Source organism: Heterodontus francisci, chromosome 1 (genome assembly GCF_036365525.1).
Source record: "Heterodontus francisci isolate sHetFra1 chromosome 1, sHetFra1.hap1, whole genome shotgun sequence".
Taxonomy (NCBI): Eukaryota; Metazoa; Chordata; class Chondrichthyes; order Heterodontiformes; family Heterodontidae; genus Heterodontus; species Heterodontus francisci.
The window spans coordinates 145,841,126-145,865,000 of NC_090371.1; positions in this window are offsets into that span (position 1 = coordinate 145,841,126).

Sequence of the window (23,875 nt, forward strand, 5' to 3'; positions counted from 1 at the left end):
TTAGGAAAAAAATTTTCTCGCTGAGAGTCGTGCGTTTTTGGAACTCTCTTCCTCAAAAGGCAGTGGAAGCAGAGTCTTTGAATATTTTTAAGGCACAGGTTGATAGATTCTTGATAAGCAAGGGGCTGAAAGGTTATTTGGGGTAGGTGGAAATGTGAAGTTGAGGTTACAATCAGATCAGCCATGATCTTGTTGAATAGCGGAGCAGGCTCAAGGGACTGAGTGGCCTACTTCTGCTCCTAATTCGTATGTTCGTATGTTTGGATATAAAATGTGTTTTGATTCTATTTAGGAGTGCATAAAGGCAGTTTTAAATTTTCTTTTGTTAGCCTCTTTAGATACTTCGGCCCTGAAGTTATACCATGGGATGTTAGTATTTAAGCCATTTGTCTGAAAATCCTTTCTCTAGTTTCTTCGCAGCAATTGTTAGAATAAATGGATTAATAGGGAAATTCACACAAATGCAATGTATGTTTGTATGCAGTATGCCATAGGCTAATTTCAGACCCTTTGATTTGACAGCATGACATTATGATCCCAGTGAAACCAAAGCAACAGCTTACAAACAAATTCTTATTAAAAAGGATGGACATGCTACATCTTTCATTAGTTTTCTTCTGGGAATGTATATAGTATAAGGTAAATATTACAAGGTTTTGCTTGTGGCAGTACAGTGATCTTGACACGCAGCTTCTATTGAATGAGAGAGTATAGTCAAGAGGAGTCGATACTTTGGTCAGAATTTTCCAGGCCCTTTGGGGATAGGCTCGGAGATGGAAGGGCTGGCAAAATGTTGGAGGGGATGTCGGGAAGGGAGCCTGATGTCTTCATGCCACCATGCCATTTTGCCAGCAGCAGAAAAGATTGCAGATCAGCCGCCCACAGCATGGCCAATTGAGCCGATCTCCCAGTGGCCTCCGGTGGTGGTGGTGGGAGGTCTCCTTTATGGGCACTCCATGGTCCACAGTGGGCCCCCCTTGCCCCCAGTGGCAATGGCCACATCTACACTTAATGGCCACATCTCCCCGTCGCTAGCACAAGAACCGCACTCCCATACCCAATCGCTGTGCCTGTCTGCCTGGCCCCGGCTTCCCCCAACAGTACTTAACCCTCTTTGAGGGTGCCCCATCAATGAGGCACACTTTCCCTGCAGCTGCAGTCTTAACATTGACCAACGCTAGCAGTGGCCCTGCTAAAACTGCTGAGTTGCCAGCCTTCGAATTGAGCCAGAAGTTCCTGGGGGCAGGCTGCGGCAGCCACTTTCTTGGCCACTGCCAGCAAAATGCTGGCCCGGGCCTAACCGCCCGCCGAAGCAGTGTTGCCTCCTGCTTTCAGCCCCAGTATCAGGACATCGGACGTCTCCACAAAATTCAGCCCTCTGTGTCTTTTTTTTAAGTTTATTTCCCTCCCTGTGAGAGCAGTAATTGAACATTTACATTGGATACAAACCTTGCATGGAAGATTAGGAGACGGTACTTACATCTGTCTTGGCAGAGCTCTCATGCCTGAATAATTTACTTTTCTCCAAAGTATGCTCAACCTGGGAAACTATGCACTCCCTCAGTAACCTTCAGGAATGCAGCATGCACATGAGATTTTACAAGGGGTGCCTTTCAGCACCAAGCAAGGCCACCATCCTTTGCTGTACTTCAGCATCAACTTGTTACTGAAGTCTTTGGTGCAGCTCTTATTGCACACATGTTGGTATCAGCACTGTAGTTTCCTTCAGCCCACAGCAGAACAATTGTAAGCAACTCTTCCTGAATAGTGACTAGCGTCTCTTTAAAACAGGGTTGTCCAACATATAGCCCATGGGCCAGAATCCGGTCCGCCAATCTGCCTGTGGCTCAGTTTTGATTCATTGCTCCCCTGTACGTCAGGCGGAGGGTGTAGGCGGGACCTGTGTCTGAAGGGCAGGGGCCTCCTGTCTATGATTGGTCACTCTCTGTGACTGACAAGGGCTGCCCAGGCAGCATTAGCACTGATTGGTGGAATGCAGGACAGGCACCCTGGAATAGGCTGCCCTTGTTGCCTTTGCACTATTCAGTGAATGTTCTGTATCCTGCACACTGGGCAGGTTCCCGCCTTCGCTCAGCCCAACTTAAATAATACAGGCATGGTAAATAGCTGGTTGTGGCAATGGCTGCTGCAAGGAACACTGAGCGGGGAACACTGAGTGATGAACACTGAGCGGGGAACCGGGAACACTGAGTGGGGAGTGGGGAACACTGAGTGGGGAGCACTGAGTGGGGAACTGGGAAGACTGAGAGGGAAGCAGGGAGCACTGAGTGGGGAGCACTGAACGGGGAGTAGGGAACATGGAGCAGGGAACACGGAGGACGTGGGGGGCTGGCGAGAGAGAGGGGGGAGGAGAGAGGGGGAGAGAGGGGGAGAAAGGGACAGATAGACAGATGGGGGGAGAGAGTGGAGGAAAGAGAGTCACAGAGTCATTTGCTTACAGCACAGAAGGAGTCCATTCGGCCCAACGAGTCCATGCCGACTCTCCATAGAGCAATGCAGTCAGTCCCACTCCTTGGCTTGATCCCCATAGCCCTGCAAGTCTATTTCTCTCAGGTGGCTATCCAACTTCCTCTTGAAGTCATTGTTCATCTCCATGTCCACCACGCTGTGGACAGCTGGTTTCAGTTCATTACCACCTGCTACGTAAAATGTGCTTCCTCATATTTGTCTTGCATCTTTTGATCTTTTGCACAAAACTTCTGATCTGTGTCCCCTAGTCCTAGGGGGTGGTGGTGGGGAGGGGGGGGGGGGGGGGGGGGGCGGGAAAGAAAGAACGCGACACACACACAGAGCGTAGGGAGAGGGGGAGAGAGATCTAAGTCTCTCCTGACCGATGGAAATCTATCCAGAATACGCTACATCAAGTGTGTGAGCAGTGATTGACTACTTATACAAGCAAAAACAATACCAGGTATGTCACTAAATCAGTTTTCAATATAGTGATGAGAAAGTAAGTCAATAAATTAGTTTTCCCATTTAAAGCTTCTTCACAAAAATGCACATTTGTTGTTTTTATTAGTAAGATAAATTTTTAATGCCTTTATCTTTCGAAATTTGCTCACCTGTCCCCCAGGCTGAGCAAAAATTGTAATGCAGCCCTCAGCTTGAAAAGGTTGGACAACCCTGCTTTAAAAGCTACTGGCGCACCCAATCTTATGATTTGCACTCAATTCGATTTCAGGCCTGACTTCCTATGCTTGGTAAAGATAGGGAGACTACTCAAATGAAGAGGAGAAGCTTGCCTCACAAACATCAGCAAGACTTTTCCTATATATACAAATCGGAGTTTAAAACATCCTTAGACGCTTCTGTTGGACCTCTGGGATACTTTAGGAACTCAGGACTACTTATTGAAATGTTTTGAGAGTGTGGATGCTCCCTCCCATGCCCTCAAGACATTAAAGATTTACTGACATATGATTATGCATGCATGGAGCCTCTTCACAGTTGTTAGCGTTAGATTCACTGCCAGACAAGATAAACAAGCTGTTGCTGGCTGCAAGCTGACACTATAGCTGCTGCTCTGCGATCAGAAAGTACAAGCTGTAAATGCAGCATAAAAAGCAGCTTCATGCTGAAATGGAGGCTAAGTAGTACTGGTACCTGGACAGCTGAAATCAAACTGATCAAACATTTGCTTCATCCTAACCAATTCTGAAATCTCATAATCTTGCAGTTGCGGTGATGAACCGTGAGATTCTGTCCAGACCTCGGATCCTAGGGACTAAACTCTGTGGCCCTTCAGTTGCACCCCTGCTACCTATGATCCAAAATGATAGCTTGGGACATTTTACTATGTTAGAGGTGCAATATAAATGCAGATTTTATTGCTGTTGTTTTCATGATCTCATGTTAAACCGTCTGTGGACCTGCTCTCACGCTGAATTGGAAAATTTCATTAACTTTGCTTCCAATTTCTACCATCCTCTCACCTTCACATGGTCCATCTCTGACTCTTCCCTTCTCTTCCTTGATTATTCTGTCTCCATTTCTGGGGATAGGATATCAATCAATATTCATTATAAGCCCATGGACTACTACAGATTCCTTGACTACATTTTCTCATACCCTGCTTCCTGTAAGGAGTCCATTCCATTCTCCCGGTTTCTCTGTCTCTGTCACATCTGTTCTGATGTGCAACCTTCCATCCCAGTGCTTCTGATATGTCTTTATCCTCAACCGAGGACTCCCCCACTGTGGCTGACAGGGCCCTCGAACGGGTCTGTCCCTTTTCCTACACGTCTGCTCTCACCTCTTCCCTTCCCTCCCAGAACCATGATAGGGCCCTCTTTGCCCTCACCTTCCACCCCACCAGCCTCCGTATTCAACGAATCATCCACCACCATTTCCGCCACCTCCAGTGTGACGTCACCACTAAACACATTTTCCTTTCCTCTCCACTTTCAGCTTTCCAAAAGCACCATTCCTTCCGCAACACCCTGGTCCACTCCTCCAGCACCTCCAACAATCCCTCCCCTTCCAATGACACTTTCCATGCAAACACAGGAGATGCAACAGCTGCCCTTTTACCTCCTCTCTTCTCAGCATCCAAGGCGCCAAACATTCCTTCCAGGTGAAACAGTGATTTAAGTGTACTTCTTTCAATTTTGCTTACAATGCAGTCTGCTGTACACTGGGGAGTCCAAATGTTGATTGGGTGACCACTTTGCAGAACACCTCCGCTCAGTCCACAAACATGATCCTGAGCTTCCGGTCGCATGTCATTTTAGTTCTCCACTTTGCTCTCACACTGACTACTCTGTCCTCGGCCTACTGCAGTGGTACAATCAAGCTCAATGCGGACTTGAGGAACAGCACCTCATCTTTTGATTAGGCACTCTTACGTAGAGTCATCTACACAGTCATTTAGGGCACTGAAGGAGGGCATTCGGCCTATCGAGTCCATGTGGCTCTCCACGGAGCTATCCTGTCAGTCTCACTCCCCCACTTGATCCCCATAGTCCTGCAAGTTTATTTCCTTCAAGTGCCCATCCAATTTCCTTTTGAAGTCATTGATTGTCTCCGTTTCCATCACCCTTGTGGGTAACGAGTTCCAGGTCATTACCACCCACTGCATAAAAAAGTTCTTCCTCACTACCCCCAGCATCTCTTTCCCAAAATCTTCAATCTGTGTCCCCTAGTCCTTGTACTATTAGTTAATGGGAACAGGTTTTCCTTGTCTAACTTACAGCCTTCCGGACACAACTTGAGTTTAACAATTTCAGACCATAACCTCTGCCCCCATTTTGTTTTCTGTTTTTTTGTAGGTTCTGGTTTTAATTCATTTTTCTTTTGTTTTTGCTTTTGGATGGCAGCTGTTCATTATTCTACCATTCACGCCTCCTCTGGACTCACTTTTTGTTTCTTTACTTGTCCTATTACCAGTTCTGATGAAAGGTCATTGACCTGAAACATTAACTCTGTTTCTCTCTTCACAAATGTTGCCAGACCTGCTGTGCATTTCCAGTACTTTCTGTTTTTATTCCCATTACCACTCCCTATGGCCCTGTACCACCAAACCTTCTAGCATTTAATCTCTCCTGTCTTCTAACCTATCACAGACCATCCCTTTTGTTGTTTTTCCCACCCTGCCCCCTTTCACTTGCTTAAAACCTATTACATTTCCAACGTTCCTCAGTTCTGATGAAAGCTCATCGATCTGAAAATTTAACTTTGTTTCTCTGTAGATGCTGCTTGACCGCTGAGTATATCCAGCAATATTTTTTTTTTATATTTCTGTGGGGGAAGATGGTCTTCCCATTTTAAACAAGGCTATTAACCCCAGAAGTGAACATAAACTTTCTGTCCTCTGTTGCACACCATTGTCCGAGCATCAGCTGCCATGTCACAGTGCTGTAATGTCAGAAGAGATGCTGGAGGTGAAGACAGGAAGATGGCAGTAGCTACATACGAGAGCCTAAAACTGTGCATGGGCGGCACAGTGGCGCAGTGGTTAGCACCGCAGCCTCACAGCTCCAGGTACCCGGGTTCGATTCTGGGTACTGCCTGTGTGGAGTTTGCAAGTTCTCCCTGTGTCTGCGTGGGTTTCCTCCGGGTGCTCCGGTTTCCTCCCACATGCCAAAGACTTGCAGGTTGATAGGTTAATTGGCCATTATAAATTGCCCCTAGTATAGGTAGGTGGTAGGGAAATATATAGGGACAGGTGGGGATGTGACAGGAATATGGGATTAGTGTAGGATTAGTATAAATGGGTGGTTAATGGTCGGCACAGACTTGGTGGGCCGAAGGGCCTGTTTCAGTGCTGTATCTCTAAACTAAACTAAAGACAGAGATCTGAGGAAGAGAGAGAGAGCATGGACTGGCAGCCATCTCCAGTGGGGGAGAGACCTCAATGATGGCGGAGACTTTTGACGTCAGTGAGGTGGGGTTGCTCCAGGCCGGTGGTGTCCATGTCTTGGTCTGAAGTAGCGGCTAATCCCGGGAATTGCAGCTCAGGTTCAGCTGATGGTCCTGGGGGAAGAGGTTTTGGAGAGAGAGCCCTTCACCTTAGTGAGAGTTCTGGTTCAAGAGTGCGAGGCCCAGTTAATCCTGTGAAGTTGTGCTTACTTTAAAGATTGTGATTCATCAACACAGGGGCATGAATGAGACCCATAGAATCTGGAGTTATCCACCTTTTCTTTTTCAGATGCAATTTTCGGACATATATCTGCTCAAACAATGTTTGAAGTGCAAAATGTGGAGAGCTGGTTGTGAGTTAGGCATTGGTTTGGAACCTGGGCTTTAATCCAGCCTAGATACAATGGCTTTGGGACTGGTGAAGCTTAGGTTCCGAGTAGGGCTGAACTTACATTGCAAAACTACATTCATTGGCAATTTCACTCCTTTGGCTGGTGTAGGAAATGGGAAATGTCACCCGAGTACACTTTGTTGACAATCCAACACAGGCCTGCAGCAAACTTGGTGAGCAGAGAAGAGCAACTTTACCTGGGGCACAGAATGGATGATCCCAGCACTTGGCATTAGGCAGCAGTGAACTCAGACTTTCAACTCATGGCGCCAACTTCGGTACTCTCTGCAAAATTTTGGGCAATGTTGCGAGCCCCTCTCAGCACAGCCCAGCAAACTCCCACCCAATCTGACAATGAGCTCCATGGAGCCATTAATGGCACTGAGAATCTGGCCACTGAGAAGGATCTGTAAGAGGACTCGCCCAGGAAGAAGATGCAGCAGAACATTTCACCCACTAAATTCAGGCCATTTGCCTTGCTGGTAGAATGTCTCTAAGTGCCAGGCAGGGGAGGAGGAAGGTTAGTGCAGGAGGGAGGGGGGTGGGTCAATCACAGTCAACAGGAGTTTTCATGGCTCCAAGTAAATTTTAAAAATAAATAGATAAATTTACTTACCTTTTTTATGGCAGCTAATGGCTAGGTTCACTTCTGGAACTCCTGAGCAGAACAGAATTGAGGTTTGGGCATCCCAGTTTCCCCAAGGAGTCCTAAATCAAGCATCTGGCCCCTCATTAATCTATGCAAGAGGCCAAACACTAATCGTAGGCAGGCATTCTTGATACCTAAAAAATGGCCTGACTCAATTTCAGATTGGGTGTTCTTCTGGCATCCTTGCGATGCAGGATGCTGGCCCCTTGAAATGGATACTCTCACATACCACCTGATTGAAATGGATATTTGAAAATCCACCCCATATCTTCTTATTCCTGCTAATTAATTTGAAGCATTGATAGCCAAAAGATAACGTCAACAGAAATGCTTATCTTAACTTTGTGAAATGTACCTACATTGGCCATGAAATTCCTCGGAGCTGCTCCTGCTTTGTCAGTGTTACTTCATCAACAATGTGGTGGAAGCCCTAAATTGTACCTTGGCTGCAGTGAATTGATTTTCCAATGCACTGTCAAAAATGGCAAGCAGATGCACTGCAAAAAGGACCTTTCAAATGTTTTCAATTCTAAGCTGGAAACTTTGGTGTGAGAGATCATCAAGAGGAGATAATGGAATAAAAATCAGTATGCTCTGCAACAAGCAGGTTACTGTGAAGATGTTGAAGATGAAAACTTACCCCATTATGCATACAGCTCACTATTTTGGCTTTAATTTTAAAACAGCATTCTTCTGAAAGCTAAAACATCTGTCACGTATACAAGAAGTGCAACGATGAAAAAAGTATGGACAAAAACAGAAGAGTTATAAAAACTGACTTTGTCTTTTAAAAAATTGATCTTTCTTTTAAAAAGTGAATGAGCTCCAAAATGGCTGCCGAAGGAAAAGGACTTGGCCTTAGTATATTCAAACTGTTTGACAGGGACAAAGGAAAATCTTCAAAGCTAAGAGGTGTCAATCACAGCTATCCTACACGCATCTTAAAATATTCAGAATTGACTGGGTTCTTCTGAAATAAAGAAGTTGTGAAGTGGAAACATCATAACTGGATTATTCTCAACCTGAACCCATCAAGAGACCCTTTTGAATTTAATGGGTTCTTCTGAAACAAAGAAGTTGTAAAGTAGCCACGTCCTGGGCCATTGTGCGATGAACATGGGGGAGAGACTAAAGTGTCTCCTACCAGGAGGTGAGATGTAAGACATCTATACTTTAAAGGTCAGCCTAGAGAGAGAGACACCCAGAAAGCAGCATCCAAGAAGCTTGTTCCCAGAAAAACAGAAGAAATGTGTCCTGTTGTGGAATTTTACACCGACACTTTATACAGCAGTGAATTAGAAGTGATCCACTTCTTCAAATGAATTTTCAGCCATGAAAGAAATCTACAAAACCCTTCAGGCCTGCAACCAATGAGAATTTGACTTCCAAGAAAATTCAACAGGTTTACCATGACACCCCCACCCCCACCCCCCACACACACACACTTATAATCACTTACCCCTTTTTCCTCTCTATCTACTTTTTCTTGTGTGTCTGTCTGTGTGTGCATGCACGCGCGAACAAATGCATGAGTGGATGCGATTGCAACAATTTCAGGTTAAGGCAGATTGATTAATAAATTATTAATTTTCTGTTTAAAAACTACAAGAAAACCTGTTGCTCTCTGTTTATTTGAAAAAAAAACACCAAGGGGTTAACCCTAATAACAAAACACACTTGTTGCATTCAGGTGGCAGTTGAACAATGGGAACCACCCAAATCTCACCACATGGCTGGAATACATCCCATGCATTACAGATACAATTAATTTTATATGCCGACAAGTTCCTCTCTGTGTGTTAACAATGCATTGAAACTGTGTTCTGATTGACATCTAACCATTTTTATACACACAGAGAATGCATAATCTTTAGCAATGTTATTTCTATAAGAGGGAACAGCTCAGAACAGGTGTTAACTGAAAAGCCATTCGGAATGCATCTGTATTAATATTGCTGATCCACTCGTTGATCATCAAACTAGCCAGTTAAGTGGTCTAAATAACATAAGGTTCTTAAATCCAGTTGTTCTTTGCAAAACTTGGCCTCACTGCAGCCTGCTATGGAGCAGGTGGCAACATGAATGGCATCTGCAGTGCTGACCTCAGTTACATTATAGCAACATTATATACACTGCTTCTATTACGTTTTCCTGTGCACGTATCAAAACTACTTCTCCTTCCTTAGTGTTATGCTTTTCCCAGTCTATATTAGGGTAATTAAAGTCTCCTGGTATTACTACTCTATTTTTATTACACTCCTTTGAAATTTGCTGACAAATTTGCTCATCTATCTACTTCTCATTCTTATGGATCTCTAGAAAAAACTCCCAAAAATGGAGCAGATCCCAGTCAGTTCCATAACTCAAGCCAAATAGATTTACTCCTCGACCAACTGGTAAATCCTTTTTATTTAGAACTGTAATATTGAGTGGGATTTTTCCCTCGGCGGACGGGAGCCGTCCACCGACTGAAAAGTCAGTGGTGAACCCACTTCCGCCTGGCCTGGGGATCCGATCCGCATTTTGCAGTTCCCCGGCCTTTAACTGTTCTGAGGCGGGACTTCCACCCGCGTGAGGCAGGAAGTCCTGACAAATGGAGCTGCTGGTAATCAGCGGGCCGTCAGCTCTTAGTTCCAGCAGTGCCACCAGGAGCACTGGCCACTGCTTGGACTGCAGCCCAGCTTGAAGAAGAAGATGGTGGGGAGCCCCAGAATGAAGGTAAGTATTTGTTGCCTCGCCGGGGGTGATGGGTCAGGCCCTGGCAAGGCAAGGGTGATTGATTGGGGGAACTGGGGGGTGCGTGTTGGGGGTGGTTGGGGCAGCGGGGGCAACCCTCCGTTGGGCACAGGGTCCCCGATCATAAGTGCACCCCCCCAGGCCATTAGAGAGTTGCCTGCTTTTGTCAGGTGGCTTTTCTCAGGCCTGGGCCACCTGCCTGCCAAGGGTAAAATCCCCGTGGAAGTGGGCAAGGGCCCTTAAGTGGCTGTTCAGTGGCCACGTAAGGGCCTTAATTGGTCTGGGGCGGGCGGGCTGTTTTTCGCCGTCGCTGCCCTGCGTAAAGTGACGGCAGAGGCAGGAGCAGGTCGGGAAGGGCCCCCCGAGCCTCCTGCTCCATTTTGTGCCCCCCCTCTCCCCCCACCCCCGCCACCATCCCACTCTTGGGGTAGCATAACATTCCAGCCATTATCTTTAATCAATACTGTCATATACCCTCCTCTATTTCCTTCACTAACATTCCTGAATACTTGGTAACCAAGAATATTAAGAAGTCATTCCTGTCTTTGTTTGAACCATGTCTCTGTTAATGCAACCACATCATAATCCCTTTTAGCAATTAGTATCTGCAACTCACCAATATTTTTAATTACACTATGGACATTGACGTAAACACAATTTAATAACCCCTTTCTCACTTTTGTTATTTTCCTCAATTTGATCCCTGCAATATTTACGATATTTCTAATATTACTGTTGTTTATATGTTACTTTCTTTAGGTCTCATTTCTGTTTTTTTTATTGCTATCTTCTGGTTCGCCTTCCCCATCAAAATTAGTTGAAACCCTGCGCAAAAGTTATAAGTAACCTCTCAGCAATAACTTTGGTCCTGGCTTTGTTCAGGTGCCACTTGGCCATCTTTTGAATTCCCAATGACTACTGTATTTCTAGTCTTTCTTTTTCTCCCTCGTGCAGCCAAATCTCCCATGGTGCCTGGGATTGGATTGTTTCTGCATTCTTCATGGAGCCATCACCCTCACCTGTACTTAAAACTGAAAAGCACCCACCCCAGAACTGGTCCCAATGCCCCAAGAATCTGAAACCCTCCCTCTTGCACTATTTCTCCAGCCACACATTTGCCTGCACTATATTGCTGTATCTATACTCACTAGCGCATGACAATGGCAGGGATCCTGAGATCACTACCTTTGAGGTCTTATTTTTTGATCTTTTTCCTAGCTGCTGAACTTTGCCTGAATGATCACAACATTTTTTATACCCATTTCATTGGATCCAATATATGTGAAAATAAAAGCAAAATACTGCGGATGCTGGAAATCTGAAATAAAAACAAGAAATGCTGGAACCACTCAGCAGGTCTGGCAGCATCTGTGGAAACAGAAGCAGAGTTAACGTTTCGGGTCAGTGAAGAAGGGTCACTGACCCGAAAAGTTAACTCTGCTTCTCTTTCCACAGATGCTGCCAGACCTGCTGAGTGGTTCCAGTATTTCCTGTTTTTATTTCCAATATATGTGACTTCTGACTGTTCGCCCTCTCTTCACACAATATCTTGCTCCCACTTGGTGATATCCATTGCCCTGTCAACAAGGAGGCAGCATACAGTTTGAGAATCACGTTTTCAGTTATAAAAATACCTATCTATGCCCCTAGCTATTGAATTCCCCATGACTACTGCATTTTCTAGTCTTTCTTTTTCTCCTTTGTGCAGCCAAAGCTCCCATGACACTTGGGATTTGATTCTTTCTGCATTCCTCATGGAGCCATCACCCTGGCCTGTACTCAAAACTGAAAACTGGTGAGCATGTGCCACAGGGTTGAGAGATTCCTACACAATATATGTGCCTTCCTCCTACCCTGTCTGCTGGTCACCCATTCACTCCCCTCTTGCACTTTCTGTAGCAGTGGGGTGATCATGTTCTGGGAAAACATTCAAGGATACTTTCAGATTCCCAGATACACTGTAGTGATTCCAGCGACTCTTGCTCTGAAACTCAGAGCTTGAGTTCAAGCAACTGGTGGTACGTCCTGCACACATAAATATCCTGCAGTTCCCACATAGAACAGGATGCACATGAAATGGGTCTGAACTGGCCTTCCATGGCAATCAATCCATTGACATTTAAATCACTGAACTCTGAGTAGTAAAACTCTTGACACTGAACTCCAAAAATGTTAAAAACTGGCATCTACCCCATCAAGGTACTGGCATAAAATTCTTATAAACTGACCTCTGAAAGACTGAGATACTGAAATAATAAAATGTTAATTAAAGACACTGTAAATTATAACAATCTAAAATACAATGAAAACTACCATCAAGAGAATTTCAACATGGCAAAATGAACAATTTAATAAAACAAACCAACAACACTAGTCTGTTACACATCAATCCACTCGATCAGAGGCAGTGACATCACCTTTGAATTTCTCTCAGTTTTCCGTGTTCAGCTCTCACTTCAACTCTGACTTTGTTTCTCATATTGTATCCCCTCACATTCGCTGTCTCCACTCTTACTAATTCTCTGCCTTTGGTTCTCCTGGTTGGCCTCTTGAAATGTTTCCCTTCACGCTCATGCTGTCTGCTCTCACTGATAACAACCAGATCAGTTAATAACCAGGAAGATTATGGAAAGTACAGAAGGGAATTGAAAAGGTTAATATAGGAGGCAAAGAGAGGTTATGAGAAAAGATTAGCAGACAACATTAAATTGGCCCTAAAACATTTGTTATGCTCCCCGTGGAGATCACCAACAAACCAAAAAGAATTGAATCCACCAACTGACTCCAATTTAGGAAGCAAAGAAGAACACACAAACGGATAGGATTTCACTTTTATAAACTTTACTTTAACACTCAAACCAAAACCAACATAAATTAAACATGAACAAACAGTTAAATCAGAGTTCTTGCTCCTCTGTCTGCATTCAGTTTTTTCAAATCAAGCAGCTTCTCTGGATGCACAATAACATGCAACTCCCAATTTGTTTCTTTAAAATGAAAGCTGACTGCTTTTACTTCCACCCACTGCAGAGAGTTCTTCTAAACTGAAAATCTGAGCTCCAGTCACATGTCTCTGATCATAAGACTATGTGTTTCAAACTGATTAGGACTAGCCTTGATCTTCCAGAACTCTCTGGAGATTTCAATTTTATTTCCAGTGAATAACTGCCTCAGAAAAAAAAACACAAGCTTTGAATCCAAAGTCATAGCACCGAACAATCCATACAATAGGTCAGCTTTATAGAACTCAGTCTGCACACAAGGACTCCATCGCACATTTTATAAAAATACAAAATGTAAGTCATTTGCCATGGAAAAAGTTGGGCCATTTAAGGACCCACAATGAAATTATTGTGCAGAGACAGAGAACATGGCAAATGAATGAAATGAGTACTCTGCATCTGTCCTCACAAAGGAAGTGGATAATGTGAAGGTTACACCACAAGAGGACTATGAAGTTATTGTGATGGAAACCACATCTGCCAAATGAAAACATATTAATTTTGTCATATGGAACACTATTTGAACACTTATTGGACATTGAAGGTAACTTGTTTTAAAAAGACCACAGGGGAGTGGCAGAAAACATGGCTGCAGATTTGCATTCTGAAAGACAGTTGAATGGAGTACTCCCTGATTCAATTAGCCAGATGGGTTTTGTCAATAGTAATGATCAAAAGTCATTGAGAGTTAGTGTCTGTGTAAGAGCCAGCACTCTACCACACCACCTCACCCCCATCCCCCACCACTACCCACCCCCCCACCCCCCAACCACTGAGAGTGTCTAGTAAACTTTGAAGAATTAACAAACTTTGCTGGCGAGGCTGTGTCAAACAAGGATCTAGACGTATGACTAACCTGCTGGCCAACCGGGAGTTGATTGAATTGTGCTCACGATAAAATTTTGAAACAGACTGCAATTGAACTTCAAGAAGAGAGCACCTCTCTCCCTCTCACGCCAAGTTCCAGGGACCCATGGAAGTAACTCAAGCTTTAAGATAGAAGATTCCTGCAGCCTTCTGGTACCAGCTAAGCAAGTTTGAAAGTGTGCACTGGGCCCCAACGAGAACTGCAAGACCTAACTTCAATCAAGGACTTTACATCCAACACAAAGCCAGTAACTGAATTCCATCTAGTACTTCAAATCTTTCCACCTTTAATTCTTTTTCCTCTCTGTATCTATTTATGTGTGTGTTTATCGCATATTCATGCTAGTGTGGTCTCATCGCATATTTTTAGTAGTTTTAACTGAGGTAGAGTTTTAAAGTTAATAAACTTGCACCTTGTTTAAATTGGAGAAAATCTGTCTGGTTGATATGTTTACAATGACAATTAGAGAGCAGTGAGCAAGGACTCACTGAGGGGAAGCTAAAACACAGTGTTTTAAAAGTTAAACCCTGTTACAGCCAAACCAGGAAAAGGCTGAGAGGGGAGCCCGAGACCCCTTCCTCATCTGGTCATAATATTATAAATAAGAAAATAATAAATAGAGAAGATGTACTTAAAATATCATTACTGAAAATTGGTAAGTCACCTGGTCCATATAGAATTGTATCCTAGGTTGCTGAAAGAAGGAATAGCAGAGGCTTTGGCCACAATCATTCAATTCTCATTGGACACAGGAGCAGCACCAGAGGACTACTAATATTATACCACTATTCAAGAAAAGGGAGAGGGATAAACCAGGAACGGGATAAACTACAGGCTAGTCAGCCCAACATCGGTTGTGGGGAAGTTGTTGGAAACCATTATCAGGGACAAAGTAAACTTTCATTTGGAAAGGCATGGTTTAGTCAAGAAGAGTCAGCATGAATGTGTGAAAGGTAAATCATGCCTGACTAAGCTGGATTGAATTTTCTGATGAGGTAACAGAGAAAGTTAATTGATATAGTGAAGTGGATATATATATGGATGTTCCAAAGACATTAAACAAAGTGCCACTCGAGAGGTTTATTAAGAAGTTGGAAGCCCACGGAATTAAGGGGAAAGTGATGTTATAGTGTCATCTTGCTGCTCATTAGATTGATTTCTGGGAAAATAGGGATGTTCCAGGAGGATAGATTGAGAAACATGGAACTATACACTTTGGAATTGAAAAGAATGAGAGTGATCGCATTGAAACAAATAAGATTCTGTGATGGTTTGACAGGAAGCAAAGAGTGGCGGTGGATGGATGTTTTTCAGACTGGGAGTTGTTTGCAGTGGTGTTCCCCAAGGGCTAGTTTTGGGTCCATTAACCTTTGCAATTTTTATAAACTACCCAGATTTTTTTTTATTCATTCATGGGATGTGGGCGACGCTGCCCAGGCCAGCATTTATTGGCCATCCCTAATTGTCCTTGAGAAGGTGGTGGTGAGCTGCCTTCTTGAACCGTTGCAGTCCATGTGGTGTAGATACACCCACAGTGCTGTTAGGAAGGGAGTTCCAGGATTGTGACCCAGCGACAGTGAAGGAATGGCGATATATTTCCAAGTCAGGATGGTGTGTGACTTGGAGGGGAACTTGCAGGTGGTCCTTCTAGTTGGTAGAGGTCACGGGTTTGGAAGGTGCTGTCTAAGGAGCCTTGGTGCATTGCTGCAGTGCATCTTGTAGATGGTACACACTGCTGCCACTGTGCATCAGTGGTGGAGGGAGTGAATGTTTGTAGATGGGGTGCCAATTAAGCGGGCTGCTTTGTCCTGGATGATGTCGAGCTTCTTGAGTGTTGTTGGAGCTGCACCCATCCAAGCAAGTGGAGAGTATTCCATCACACTCCTGACTTGTACCTTGTAGATGGTGGACAGGCTTTGGGGCGACAGGAGGTGAGTTACTCGCCTCAGGATTCCTAGTCTCTGACCTGCTCTTGTAGCCACGGTATTTATGTGGCTACTCCAGTTCAGTTTCTGGTCAATGGTAGCCCCCAGGATGTTGATAGTGAGGGATTGAGCGATGGTAATGCTGTTGAATGTCAAGGGGAGATGGTTAGATTCTCTCTTGTTGGAGATGGTCATTGCCTGGCACTTGAAGGCCCCCACCCAGAGTACATTTTGTGCCCTTGCCACCCTCAGTGCTTCCTCCAAGTGGTGTTGAACATGGTGGAGTATTGAGTCATCAGCTGAGGGAGGGCGGTAGGCAGTAATCAGTAGGAGGTTACCTTGCCCGTGTTTGACCTGATGCCATGAGACTTCATGGGGACCGGAGTTGATGTTGAGGACTCCCAGGGAAACTCCCTCCCTACTGTATACCACTGTGCCACCACCTCTGGTGGGTCTGTCCCGCCGGTGGGACAGGTCATACCCGGGAATGGTGATGGCAGTTTCTAGGACATTGTCTGTAAGGTATGATTCCGTGAGTATGACTATGTCAGGCTGTTGCTTGACTAGTCTGTGGGACAGCTCTCCCAACTTTGGCACAAGCCCACAGATGTTAGTAAGGAGGACTTTGCAGGGTCGACAGGGCTGGGTTTGCCATTGTCGTTTCCAGTGCCTAGGTCGATGACGGGTGGTCCGTCTTGTTTCATTCCTTTTTATTGACTTCGTAGCAGTTAGGTACAACTGAGTGGCTTGCTAGGCCATTTCAGAGGGCATGTAAGAGTTAACCACATTGCTGTGGGTCTGGAGTCACATGTAGGCCAGACCAGGTAAGGACAGCAGATTTCCTTCCCTAAAGGACATTAGTGAACCAGAAAGGTTTTTACAACAATCGACAATGGTTTCATGGCCATCATTACACTAGCTTTTATTAATTAAATTCAAATTCCACCTTCTGCTGTGGTGGGATTTGAACCCATGTCCCCAGAGAAATACCCTGGGTCTCTGGGTTACCAGTCCAGTGATAACACCATTACACCACCGCCTACCCAGGGTGTAGGAAGCAGTATTATAAAGTTTGCAGATGGTTTGAAACTTGGCAAAGTAGTAGATGAGGATGCAGATAGTTATAGGCTTCAAGAAGACAAGGACAGGATGGTGAAATGGGTGAAGCATAGCAGATAGAGCTCAATGTGAAGAAGTGTGAAATGATGCACTTTGCTAGGACTAATCTGGAAAGACAATATACTACAAATGGCACGATACTGAAAAGTGCAGATGAGTAGGGAGAAGTTGGTGTCCATACACACAAATTCTTAAAGATCTCAGGGCAAGTTGATAAGATGGTTAAAAAAGCATGTGAGTTACTTCGGATTATAAATAGAGGAAAAAAATATGAAAACAAAGAGATCATGCTGGAACTTTATAAATCACTGGCAAGGCCTCAGCTAGAATACTGTGGATAATTTTGGGCTCCACACTTCAGGAAAGATGTAAAGAGATTAGAAAGGGCACAGAGGAAGTTTACCAGGACATTAGCAGGGATGAAGGGTTTCAGTTATGAGGAGAGGTTGAAAAAGTTAGCAGTGCTCTCCTTGGAACAGCAGAAGTTAAGAGATGACCTAATTGAGTTTTTCAAGATGAATAAGAGATTTTGATGGGGAAAGTAGGGAAAAAGTATTCCCTCTGGGAAGCAGATCAATAACTCGAGATCAAAACCAATGAAAAAAGATCTAGAGGGGAGTTGCGCAATTTTTTTCCACTGAGAGAATTGTCAGGATTTGGAATTCCCTATCTGGAAAAGTGGTGGAAGTTGATTCCATGAATAATTCTAAAAGGGAGTTGAACAGGTACATAAGGATGAGGAACTTAGCGAGTTGCAGAAAAAAAAAAGTGAGGATGTAGGTCTAAGCATGACTGCTCTTTCAAAGATCCAGTACAGGCATGATGGGTGAAAAGCCTCTTTCTGTTCTGTAAGTTTTGATCACTCTATGGAGTTCTCAGTGCACCTATCAGATACATCAAAAAACACTTTACGTGTAGTGAATTTCTTTGAAGTGCAATCACTGTGACAAGACAATTTAAGCACAGCAAGGCCCGACAAACAAGAATGAAATGAAATTACCAGCTAATTTGTTTTATTGCTGGTGTTGGCTCAAGTATGAATATTGGCCTGGTCACCTGTAAAACCTACTGTAGTTCAAATAGTGCTGATTCTTAATGAGTGCTACATTGTTGCACATGTTAGTCTTCAGATGATATATTAAACTGACAACTTCTGTGTGATTGATGATTCGGGAAGGTGAACTGAATGCATGCATTACTACATAAATAGAAGCAATTGACTTCACTTAGACTTTTTAGAAACTCGAGCCCAGGATTTCCAGGGAAACCTTTTAAGGGGTGAATTTGGGATGGGTGGGACCAAACTTCTGCCCACCCTATGGGCTGGATTTTGTTGTCCCGCCGCCAGGAGCAGCAGCGGGTGCAGAAAATGGCGGCCTTCCCGGGTGGGACCTTCTCCGCCACAATTCTGTGGCGGGCGGCCGCTTAACATATTCAAGGCGGCTGCCCCCACCCCCCCCAAATCATGTGGCGTGGGCAGCATTGGTGAAGCCATTCATGGCGTCATCTGATGCGGGAGCAGGTGTTGGCACCATTTTTAAAACGCTGCCAGCGCTGCAAACAGTTCAACAAACTGCACAGTTGACCCCTTCCCCACTTCGGTGGCACCAGCTTTCCCTGGACTGGAAAGTGAAGGCGCGTGAGTGCCACATGTCACACTAAAGATCGGGAACTGAAGGTAAGATCTACTTGGCATATGGATAGCAGGGTCCTGCAGCAGAGCAGTGGAGGGGCTGCCACGGAGCTTCCCTGCTGCTAGGAAGATCAGGCCTGGCAATCCCGGCATCGAGTTCCATGGTGGCCGCCCCCCACCACCCCAGCATGGAATGCGACATCAGGGCTGGGAACAAAATCCATCCCTATTGATGTGGCCTAACTTCTTTCCATTCCTCAGGGTCAAGGGACTTGCACATTGAGTGGATAACCATGCCACCTTATAATACCAATAGGGAACACAGATGGATTTTAATGCAATGCCAGTTGTTCTGGTCCAACATAGTGAAATATATCCCAAGGGGAATTTATACTCTCACATTAGGCCATTTTTTCCGAAACCATTGATCCCTTTGATATTTGTCTCCATAATAACAATGGATTGCTTTCAGGGAGCTAGACTTTTACATCCCCGCTCAAAGAGCCTTACAAATGCTGGGCACAACCTCAGACATCCCTTGTGCCCTGCATTGATGGGCAATACATCATCTGATAGATAGCAGTACTTTTCTATTGTCAGACCCCTGAATTTGGGGACTTGTTCTTTTAAGATGCTCAGCAGAAAGGCAGCCAACAGCAATATGAATGGAATATATATAGATGTCAGGCCAAAGCAGATGTTATTTACAATTAGGAGGTCCAAGTTGGAAAATCTGTGATTGATGCTTGACTGAAATTATTGGCAATGAAAGACTCATGATCCTGTTTCCCTTCTTTCACTTGCTCTGGCACATCATAAGGCTGTGGACACTGTGTCAATTGAAAATGTCAGGACTGAGTTCAATAAATTTTGTTAGGTAAAGGTATCAAGGGATATAGAGCAAAGGCAGGTAAATAGAGTTGATGTACTGATTAGTCTGGAGCTGACTGAAAATGGCAGAACAGTCTCCAGGGCAGAATGGTCTACCTCTGCTCAATGTTTGTATGTTTTTCATGTTTATCTATCCTTGAGGCTACTTTTTGCTTTTTGCTGCTACTTAGCATCTTTCATGGTGTAACTTCTTTCAATACTATGAAATAAACAGCACAGTACTCTGGTTTTGTTTTCTGAGCTATCTCATAATCTTCCCCTGACTGGTCTAAACATAGAACATAGAACATAGAACAGTACAGCACAGTACAGGCCTTTCGGCCCACGATGTTGTGCCGAACCTTTAACCTACTCTAAGATCAAACTAACTACCTACCCTTCATTCTACTATCATCCATGTACCTATCCAAGAGTCGCTTAAATGCCCCTAATGTATCTGCTTCTACTACCACCGCTGGCAGCACATTCCACGCACCCACCACTCTCTGTGTAAAGAACCTACCTCTGACATCTCCCCGAAACCTTCCTCCAATCACCTTAAAATTATGCCCCCTGGTGATAGCCCTTTCCACCCTGGGAAAAAGTCTCTGGCTATCCACTCTATCTATGCCTCTCATCATCTTGTACCCCTCTATCAAGTCACCTCTCATCCTTCTTCGCTCCAATGAGAAATCTGAAGGATTTCCTGAGAACCTTACTTGAATGGAAATATGTGTTACTGGAGAAGCTACAGTGAGAAAGCAGAAGTCTTCATTTAAAGGTCAGCTACATCAAATATTCACTCCACATTCTGTTTTTCTTTTGCAATATGGGTAATGCATTCAGCACTCTTCCAATACTGCAATAAACAGTGGAGGACTAGCATGAGAAGGAAAGGGTTTCATTGCACTGTTGATTAAAGAGACAATTACTGCAGATGATATCTTAGAAGGTTCCTCTAATGAAGCCATATGGGTAGAGCTTAAGAACAAAAAGGGGACTATTACTTGGCTGGGTGTGTACTACAGGCCTCCAAACAGTCAAGCAGTGGTAGAGGAGCAGATATGGAGGCAAATCTCAGAGAGGTGCAATAATAATAAGGTAATAATAGTAAGGGATCCCCCCTATATTAGAGGGGATAGTATTAGTGCAAAAAGCTTAAAGGGGGCAGAATTCTTCAAGTGCAGTCAGGAGAGATGTTTGAGCCAGCACGTAGAGAGGTGGGGTACTGGACTTAATCCTAAGGAATGAAGCCGGACAAGTGGTAGAAGTGGCAGTGGGGGAGCATTTCAGGGATAGTGACCATAACTCTGTAAGATTTAAGGTTGTGATGGAAAAAGACATAGAGGGACCGGAAATAAGAGTACTGAATTGGGGGAAAGCAGATTTCAATATGATAAAACAGGACCTGGTCAAAGTGAAGTGGGAGCACCTTCTTATAGGAAAATCTATATCAGACCAGTGGGAGTCATTTAGAAGTAAAATTGTGAGGGTTCAGGTGCAGCATGTTCCTGTAAAGGTTAAGAGTAGGACCAACAGGTCAAGGGAACCCTGGATGTGAAGGGATACAGAGGATTGGGTAACGAAAAAAAGAAGGCGCATGGCAGATTCACAGTGCTGAAAACAGCGGAGGCCCTAGAGGAGTATAAAAAGTGTAGGGGAGTACTTAAAAAAGTAATTAGGAGAGCAAAGAGGGGGCATGAAAAATCACTGGCAGACAAAATAAATGAAAATCCCAAGGCATTTTATCAGTATGTTAGGGGCAAGAGGATAACCAGGAAAAAGGTGGGGCCCATTAGGCAATCTGTGTGTGGAACTGGAGGACATAGGTGAGGTTTTGAATGATTACTTTTCATCTGTGTTCACTATGGAGAGGGATGAGGTTGGTGTAGTGATCAGGGAAGGGGATTATGATATACTTGATCAAATTAGCATTGAAAAGGAGGAAGTATTAGCTGTTTTAGCAGGCTCAAAGGTCGATAAATCCCCAGGCCCAGATGAGATGTATCCCAGGCTGCTCTGTGAGGCAAAGGAGGAGATAGTGGGGGCTTTGACACAAATTTTCAGGTCCTCTCTGGCCACAGGTGAGGTACCAGAGGATTGGAGGACAGTGAATGTGGTACCATTATTCAAGAAGGGTAGCAGGGATAAACCAGGTAATCACAGGCTGGTGAGTCTAACATCAGTGGTTGGGAAATTATTGGAAAAAATTCTGAGAGATAGGATGAATCTCCACATGGAGAGGCAGGGATCAATCAGGGACAGTCAGCATAGCTTTGTCAGGGGGAGATTGTGTCTAACAAATGTGATTGAATTTTTCGAGGAGGTGACTAGAGGTATACATGAGGCTAAAGCAGTTGATGTAGTCTAAATGGACTTCAGTAAGGCTTTTGATAAGGTCTCGCATGGGAGATTGGTTAAGAAAGTAAAAGCCCATGGGATCCAGGGCAATTTGGCAAATTGGATTCAAAATTGGCTTAGTGGCAGGAGGCAGAGGGTGATGGTCGATGGTTGTTTTTGCGATTGGAAGCCTGTGACCAGTGGTGTACTGCAGGGATCGGTGCTGGGACCCTTGCTGTTTGTAGTGTACATTAATGATTTAGACGTGAATATAGGACGCATGATCAGTAAGTTCGCAGATGACATGAAAATTAGTCGTGTCGTAAATAGTGAGGAGGAAAGCCATAGACTACAGGACGATATAGATGGGCTGGTAAGATGGGTAGAGCAGTGGCAAATGGAGTTTAATCCTGAGAAGTGTGAGGTGGTGCACTTTGGGAGGTCTAACAAGGCAAGGGAATATGCAATGGATGGTAGGACCCTGGGGAGTACAGAGGATCAGAGGGACTTGGGGTGCTTGTCCATAGATCACTGAAGGAAGCAGCACAGGTAGACAAGGTGATTAGGAAGGCATATGGGATACTAGCCTTTATTAGCTGAGGCATAGAATATAAGAGCAGGGAGGTTATGATGGAGCTGTATAAAACGCTGGTTCGGCCACAGCTGGAGTACTGTGTACAGTTCTGGTCGCCACACTATAGGAAGGATGTGATTGCAGTGGAGAGGGTGCAGAGGAGATTCACCAGGATGTTGGCTGGGCTGGCGCATTTCAGTTATGAAGATAGACTGGATAGGTGAGGTTTGTTTTCAGTGGAGCTGAGAAAGCTGAGGGGGGACCTGATTGAGGTAAACAAAATTATGAGGGGCATTGATAGGATAGATGGGAAGAAACTTTTTCCTTTAATGGAGAGGTCAATAACTCGGGGGCATAGATTTAAGGTAATGGGCAGGAGGCTTAGAGGAGAGTTGAGGAAGAATTTTTTCACCCAGAGGGTGGTTGGAATCTGAAACACACTGCCTGAAGGGGTGGTAGAGGCAGGAATACTCACGACATTCAAGAAGTATTTAGATGAGCACTTGAAATGCTATAACATACAAAGCTATAAGCCAAGTGCAGGGAAATGGGATTTGTTAGGACTGGTGCTTGATGGTTGGCGGAGGCGCGTTGGGCCGAAGGGCCTGTTTCTGTGCTGTAAAACTCTATGACTGTATGACTCTAAGATGTATCAACAAGTCCTGTTGCTTCACTGCAAAGAAGTTCACTGTATCAGTCAGAACTGTCTGTTTTGATATGTGTAAGGATGCAAAGATTAAGCAGACAGGCAGTAAAAAAGCTGTGTCATCTCTTTCAGGGGATCTCCAGGTTATGATTTGATATCCATATGAAATTGCCAGTATTCATCAAAGTCAATATAACTCCCATTTTCCACAATTGGACTGGGACATCTTCACTGTTGACCAATTTGTTGTCTAGAGATGTATCAAGGAAGTCACAGAAGCATTATTCAGTAGGGTGAACAACTTAATTCTCATTTACCACTGAACACAAAGGCTGAATGATTGGGCCCTCATGCACATGCCTATAGGAAATTAAACATATTTTTTTAAATTTCAATGCGGATGGTGAGCGCCTGCACAGAAGCATATATTCAATTTATTTTCAAAGGCAATCCCCTGAACCACCCATAGGTGAAGGGAATTGAAGAGTATAAGGATGGCTCCAGGGAATCCAGGCCAACCCTATGCAAGCTTGGTTCATAATACTTAACAAGGACAGGAGCAGAATGCAGGTGCAGTGCGGCTCATGTTACTACCAGAATACTGCCAGATATCCCTTAAATACAACAAATTATCCCCCAACCATCACAGTATAACTGTTGTCTGCTGCATGCAACATAACTTCAAAAGAAAAAAGCAAGACTTGCATTTATATAGAGCGTCTCATGACCACAGGACATCCCAAA